Raw genomic sequence first — 7,741 nt, 5'->3', positions numbered from 1 at the left:
GTCCCCATCGGGGATGCTGAGATGATTAGAAGCCAGCGTATAGGGCACAGGCTGGTAGCAGAATCTAAGTTCTAGGATGGTTGTGTTTGGACTGCATCATGCTGTTTAGATGGAATAGACCTTGCTGCAAATTTTCATTTTCATAGATAGCCCATAGTACTTTGTTTCTATTTATTTAATCAGCCTTCTACTAGTGTATAAAACACGTAGATCATTAAGTATGTGCTGTAAACCAGACACCCTGACCAAGCCTAGTTTATACACAGAGTCTTTTTTTTTCATTCTCTCAACCACCCTGAGAATTTAAAGAGTCTTTTGGTTTTGCTTTTAAATATGGGATATAATTAGATAAAGTAAAATGCATAAACTTTAAGTATGAAGTTTTGTAAGTTTTGACAAATTGCCATGCCTGTGTAACTCATAATACTACCAAGTTATTAAACATTTCTCTCACCTTAGAAAGCTCCCTTATGTACCTTCCCAGGTAAATTCTGCCAAGACCTTCCATCGCAGAAACTGTCATTCACATTTTTCATCTTTACTGAGGTATAACTGGCAAAAAGTTTTATGTATTTAAGGTGTACAATGTGATATTTTGATAAATGACACATATTGATACATGTATACATTGTGAAATAATTACTACAAATTAACATAATCATCACTTCATACAGTCATCTGTGTGTGTGTGGTAAGAACATGTGAGATCCACCCTGTAAGCCAGTTGTAATAATGTCGTATCATAGTATTAATTACGGTTGTCATGCTGTATATCAAGTTTCAGAATTTATTCATCCTGCATAACTGAAGCTTTGCACCCTTTAACCAACATCTCCCCATTTCCACCCTACTTGGCCCCTGGCATCCACTGTTCTCCTCTCTGCTTTTAGGAGTTTGACTGTTTCAGATTCTACGTATAAGTGAGATCATGCAGTATTTCTCTTTCTGTGTCTGGCTTGTCTCATTTAGTATAATGTCCCTTAGGTTCCTTCATATTTTTGCGAATGTCAGGATTTCTTTCTTCTTTATGGCCTAGTAATATCCCTCTGTGTGTGTGTCACATTTATTTATCCATTCATTTGTTGGTAGACATGTAAGTTGATTCTGTATCTTGGTAATTGTAAATAGTACAGCTATGGCCATCTTTGAGATACTGATTTCATTTCCTTTGGGACAAATATCCTGATTTTTTTTAAACAGGCAAAGGATTTGAATAGACATTTTTAAAAAGAAAACACGCAAATGGCCAACAGGTATATGAGAAGGTGCTCAGCATCACTAATCACCAGGGAAATGAGAATCAAAGGCTCCACAAGATTTAACCTCATACCTGTCAGAATGGCCATCATCAAAAAGACAAAGGTAACAAGTGTTTCCAAGAAAAGGGAAAACTCATACAGTGGTAGTGGGAATGTAAATTGATATAACCACTATGGAGAACAGTATGAAGGTTCCTTAAAAAAAATTAAAAAATAGAACTATCATGTGATCCAGCAACTACTTATTTTTGAGAAAGTAAAATTTTACTAGAGCAAGCATGGGTTTGGGAAAACTTATGTGAAACTTTCCTTAATGTGGCTATGCTGTTTATTTTGCAACATTAAAAACAATGTTATTTCCAGGTACTTATATAAAATTACTGATGAGCTATTTCATCTGAAATTTAAATCAAGTCTTATTTTGGCATGAATGACATAACTGCTGTTTGGGTTTCTCTCACCACTGGTCGTCTTTATCTGGTGGAGAATGTCATGTAAATGATTCTTTTGTGTCTAGATTTTGTCACTTATTATATTGATTTTGGGATTTATCATCCTGTTGTGTGTCAGGGCTTCATTTTTTTTCTTGTTGCTTAGTCATAATCCATTGTGTGAGTAGAGCATAATTTATCTGTTTTTCTATTCATGTTCATTTCCAAAACTAGTTGTTTCTAGTTTTTAGCTGTTACGAGTGAAGAAAAGCACATGTCATTCTATAAATTCTGGTGATTAAACACCTATGGATGGTTTTGCTTAGCAACTTGGTAGTGCTATAGATTGAACATTTGTGTTCCCTACCCCTATATTCTTATGTTAAAACCCCAAACCCTTGAACCTTTGGGAGTCAATTAGGTCATGAGGATGAAACTCTAATAATGGGATTCAGTTCGGTTCAGTTCAGTCGCTCAGTCATGTCCGACTCTTTGCGACCCCATGAACCACAGCACGCCAGGTCTCCCTGTTCATCACCAACTCCTGGAGTCCACCCAAACCCATGTCCATTGATTTGGTGACGCCATCCAGCCATCTCATCCTCTGTCGTCCCCTTCTCCTCCTGCCCTCAATCTTCCCCAGCATCAGGGTCTTTTCCAATGAGTCAGCTCCTCACATCAGGTGGCCAAAGTATTGGAGTTTCAGCTTCAACATCATTCCTTCCAATGAACACCCAGGACTGATCTCCTTTAGGATGGACTGGGTGGATCTCCTTGCAGTCCAGGGGACTCTCAAGAGTCTTCTCCAACACCATAGTTCAAAAGCATCAATTCTTCTGCGCTCAGCTTTCTTTACAGAAGAGACATAGAGAGATGACCTTTCATTCTCCGCCATGCAAGGAGACAACAAGAAAACAACCCTCTGCAAACCAAATGGAGGGACTTCACATCAGCTGGCTTCTTGGTTTCGGATTTCCCAACCTCCAAACCTGTGCAAATAAACATTTGTTACTTAAGCCACCCAGTCTACTATAATTTGTTACACACCCAAAGATGACTAAGACAGGTAGTATGTGATTGATTCATGAGAAGCTGCCAAGCACTTTTCCAAAGTCATCTTCTATTTCACACTTTCACCTCCAATGCATGAACGTTCTGTTTGTTCCATAGCCTCACCAAGGTTTAGTGTTATCAGCCTTTTTAACTTTGCCCTTCTCTTGGGCATGTTGTAATTCCTATGTGGTTTTTATTTGTATTTCTGGGATGCCATGTTCCTACTAGCCATTCACTATCTTCCTTTGTAGACTATATGCTCAAGTTTTTGCCTATTATATTACTGAGTTGTGGAATTTCTCTTTATTTCTGGATACAGATGCTTCATTGTATGCATGTACTGCATATAAATATTCTTTCACATTTATATCTTGGTCCATGGCTTGGCTATTCTTTTGCTTAACGGTGTCTCTTTTTAAATTAATTATTATTGGAGTATAGTTGATTTACAGTGTTGTGTTAGTTTCAGGTGTACAGCAAAGTCAATCTTTTATACATATGCATATATCCACTCTTTATAGATTCTTCTCCCATATAGTCATTACAGAGAATTGAATAGAGTTCTCTGTGCTATACAGTGGGTCCTTATTAGTTATCTATTTTATATGTAGAAGTGTTTATGTGTCAATCCTAGTCTCCCAATTTATCCCTCCCCCCTTTCCACTTGGTAACCATAAGTGGCTACCATAGATGTTTTCTACATGTATGACTCTATTTCTGTTTGGTAAATAAGTTCATAGGTATCAGTTTTTCAGATTCCACATGTGAGCCATATCATATCATATATGTTTTTGTCTTATTTACTTCACTCAGTATGACAGTCTCTAGATCCACCTATGTTGCTGTAAATGGCATGATTTCATTCTTTTTTGGGGCTGAGTAGTATTCCATTGCACACATGTAACACATTGTCTTTATCCATGTTCATCTGTCTATGAATGTTTAGTTGCTTCCATGTCTTGGCTGTTGTAATTAGTGTTGCTATGGACTTTGGTGTGCATGCATCTTTTCAAATTATGGTTTTCCCTGGGTACATGCCCAGGAGTGGGATGACTGGATCACATGGCAGCTCTATTTTTAGTTTTTAAAGGAATCTCTATTCTATTCTCCACAGTGGCTGGTGTCTTTTGATGAAGAGAAGTTTTGATTATCTTGAAGTTCAACTTTTCCATGTTTCTCCCGGTCAGTACTTTTTGTATGTTAAGAAATCATCGCCTAACCTAAAGTCAGAGATCCTCACCTACTATATTTTCTTCTGTAATTTTATCTTTCATGTAGGTTCTCATTTATGATTGGTCTTGATTAGCTTTTTGTATATGAGAAAAGGATTGTGTGAGAGAGGTTGACATTATATTTTTTAATGTAGAGATCAGATTACTTGGGAATGTTGTTAAAAAGGACTTTCCTTTTGAGGCATAGGGAAATTTGTTGTCAACCAGTTTTTTTTTTTTTTTTTTAAACAGTTGAAAATACAAGGCACAAACATGTTAACTTATTTTTCTAAGATCACATAGCTCATAAGTGACAGAGCCTGGATTAGACACAATTTTGCCTCTAGGTCACAGACACTTATTATTACTCCATACTCCCCAAAAGAATGACCTTGTTTCTCATTGGGTCTGTAAAGAGACTTGGAGGTGTAGTCATTGTTTACTGGAGTGATTCAGCAATTTTGACCAAATGTGCTGGTCAGATGACTGGCTAGACTGAAGTTTGTTTTCAGTTCCATTCATCTGGCTTGGATTTTCAGCTTGAGCTGATAGAATCAGCTTATGTGTTTATGTGTTTGGGATCATGTGTGGACTCATACATTAGGTCTTTTTATAAAAACAACTGCTCATTCAAATGTTCTGGTTCACACTGACCCACAATTCTGTTGTTGTTGTTGCTCTTTTCTGACCCCCTATTGATTGCTTGACTTTAATACAAGCTTATTAACTATCAACTATGTGCCAAACAATGAACAAACACAAAGTTGACTAAGATATTCCCTTCTCAAGGACCTCTGTGGTCAGGCAGTGAGACACATTTGTCTGCCCCCCTGGGGCATTCAGAAAGGATTTAGATGGGAAATATGCGAAAGAGTGAGAGGGCATACAATCGGATCACAGAGAAGTATCTGATGGGGACAGAGAAAGCTTGCTTAAAACATAGACTTCAACTAATTCATTTGTGAACATTTTTGAAGGAGTTTGATTCCGTATTAATGGCATTTTTCCTTTTTGCTAATAAATTCTCAACTAAAAATGTTTTTACTACTTAAGGTAAGATGTCATGAGTAATAGCCACCCCCAAACAATTAGACATTTGATTGTGTCTCTGTGGATATTTTGGTCCTCAACCCAGGTATTTATTTAATTTTCCACATTTGGGAAACAAAGGTTCCTGTCCCTTTTCCTAAATTGTGAATGGCGGTTGTGGTGTTTTCTTGTTTCGAACATCAGCGGTGAGTCACTGCCATGACTCAGGGGTTAATATAGATTTGTCCTTTTAGAACGTCTACTGTTTCTTTCTGTAGTGTGTAAGGACTTCAGTCAGACACCCTGACCAGTGATCGAGCATCTGAACAAATCCGTCACTTCACCATAATCAACTGACCCTACCTTGAAGACTGTGATGTGTTAGGAGAGCTGATGCGGTGAGCAGCCAGCAGCTACATAATCCTGGGGCTGCGGAGAGAAATTACAGGAAGGGGTGAGCTCCAGTTACCCAAGTGCATTCACCAGCTGGACATTCACTGTGACATTTTCTTGCTACAACCCTTCTGAGGTCCCACAGGTACTATTCTTCTTTCTAATCTATAGTGTCCTCCTGGAGAGAGTTATTTTGAATTTTGCCTCTGAACCTGCTGCTCATGACTGTGAAGAAAGTGGTGGTTGTAGAGAACACGTCCCCATGCCCTGGTTGTATACAGGTTCAGGCCTGGAAGGTATTTCAGAAGTCTCTTCTCTTGAAGCCATTTTTTGATAACTTCCAACCTCTGGGCAGCTCTGGGCTAAGTGGTTTCCGTTGTCTGTTTCAGCCTCCGAAACAGCTCACATTACCTTCGGGGCACACCCTTCCTTTTTTGGCAGGTCCAAACTGAACCCAGTTGGCCTTGTGTCATGCTGACATCTGTTCCCTGGACTTTTCACCCAGTGGCCCCGAGTCTGCCATCTGGGATTACAAAGAACTCCCTCCAAACGCAGTTCCATAAGGTGGTTTTTATATCCCTTGGTGTCTCCTCTTTCTCCGCCTAGCACAAGGCTCTCTCACCTGTTTCTGTTCCTAAGGGGCAGTGTAACATGACACCTTTCCTCAGGGCTCTGGAATGCTCTGGCCTCTCCAGCCCACCAGATGCCCTCCTTTTTTATTTCCATGTATTCTTTTGAAAATGTTCATTTCACAACTATATTCCCTTTCTAAAAAATTCAGATGGTTTAGATGAAGGAATACTTCTTCTGACCCAGAAGCCAGCCTTCTCAGAACTGGGGGAGGATACCCTCTAGCCAACAAAGGTCCAAATAGTCAAAGCCATGGTCTTTCCAGTAGTCATACACGGACGTGAGAGTTGGACCATAAAGAAGGCTGAACGCCAAAGAATTGATGCTTTCCTATATGGTGCTGGAGGAGACGCTTGAGAGTCCCTTGGACAACAAAGAGATCAAACCAGCCAATCCTAAAGGAAATCAATCCTGAATACTCTTTGGAAGGAGTGATGCTGAAGTTGAAGCTCCAACACTTTGGCCACTTGATGAGAAGAGCCGATTCATCAGAAAAAAACCCTGATGCTGGGGAAGATTGAAGGCAGAAGGGGCTGACAGAGGATGAGATGGTTGGATAGCATCACAGATTCAATGGAATGAACTTGGGCACACTCTGGGAGATAGTGAGGGACAGCAAGGCCTGGCGTCCTGCAGTCCATGGTGTTGCACAGAGTCAGACATCATTGAACAACAACGACAACAATCCTCTATCAGGACCACCTGCATCTCAGCTCACCTCCTCCTTGTACCTGCTGTAGGGTGTGCCTGACCCCAAGCCTCAGTTTCCTTGGCTGAACAATGGGCATGATGGGGGGAGTAGAGACATCATAAAGCCTTTAATAGTATACTTGGCATATTATAAGTCCTCAATAAATGTAAGTTCTCACAACTAAAGCTTTAAATATTTTTCTATTCTTTTGTACATATAAGTAGAAATAAAAATAGAGGGTAAATTTTCGTGTATACTGGGTCATCCTCTAATTAGAGAATATTGCGTCTTTTTTCTTTCTTCAACTTATCTTATACATTTTTCCATGTAAACATCTCCTGGATGAATGTACCATAATTCATTTATACCTTCTCTTGATGGATAGCTTTGTTTTTTAATGTTTTCGTTTGATAGTATCCAATAGGAAGAGGTGAACTCTACGAATAGAAAAATGGACATGAGGTATAAACATAAACAGGCAGTTAGCAATAGAGGACCTGCAAGTGTCCATAAACATATTAAAAATATAATTAACTTACAGTTAATTAAGGAAATTAAAACAATTATAATGAAATGTGAGTTTTGTTTGTTCTGTTTTGCTCATATAATTACTGATGTTAAAAAGACTATTGGGAACTTCCCTGGTGGTACAGTGGATAAGAATCCACTTGCAAATGCCAGAGACATGTGTTTGATCTCTGGTCCAAGAAGGTGCCATGGAGAAGCTAAGTCCATGCTCCACGACTACTGAAGTGCACACTCTAGGGGCCATGGTCCACGACAAGAGAAACCACTACCCTGAGAGGCCAGCACACTGCAACTTCAGAGTAGCCCCCATTCTCTCAACTAGAAAAAGCCTTCATGCAACAATGAAGACCCAGGGCAACCAAAAATAAATTCAGTACATTTCAAAAAAGACTGTTGGTATCCACTGTTGGAGAGATTTTGGTCAAGTAGATACTGTTTTATACTATTGATGGGAATGTTAACTATTATAGTCTCTCTGAATGGAAATGAATACTTTTCTTATTGATTTGTTGGAGT

General features: G+C 39.1%; 1 long non-coding RNA gene across 1 annotated transcript; it reads left to right on the top strand.

Annotated features, from left to right (window-relative positions):
- The first annotated feature begins 5,269 nt into the window (after positions 1 to 5,269).
- LOC129634412 (uncharacterized) lies at positions 5,270 to 6,842 on the top strand. The gene is made up of 3 exons (XR_008705616.1): positions 5,270 to 5,437; positions 5,548 to 5,672; positions 6,158 to 6,842. It is a non-coding gene; the product is annotated as an uncharacterized LOC129634412 (long non-coding RNA).
- Positions 6,843 to 7,741: the final 899 nt, after the last annotated feature.

This window comes from Bubalus kerabau, chromosome 19, assembly GCF_029407905.1.
Source record: "Bubalus kerabau isolate K-KA32 ecotype Philippines breed swamp buffalo chromosome 19, PCC_UOA_SB_1v2, whole genome shotgun sequence".
Lineage (NCBI taxonomy): Eukaryota > Metazoa > Chordata > Mammalia > Artiodactyla > Bovidae > Bubalus > Bubalus kerabau.
The sequence above is the reverse complement of the archived record's forward strand: the minus strand, read 5'-3'. Positions and strand labels throughout refer to the sequence as shown.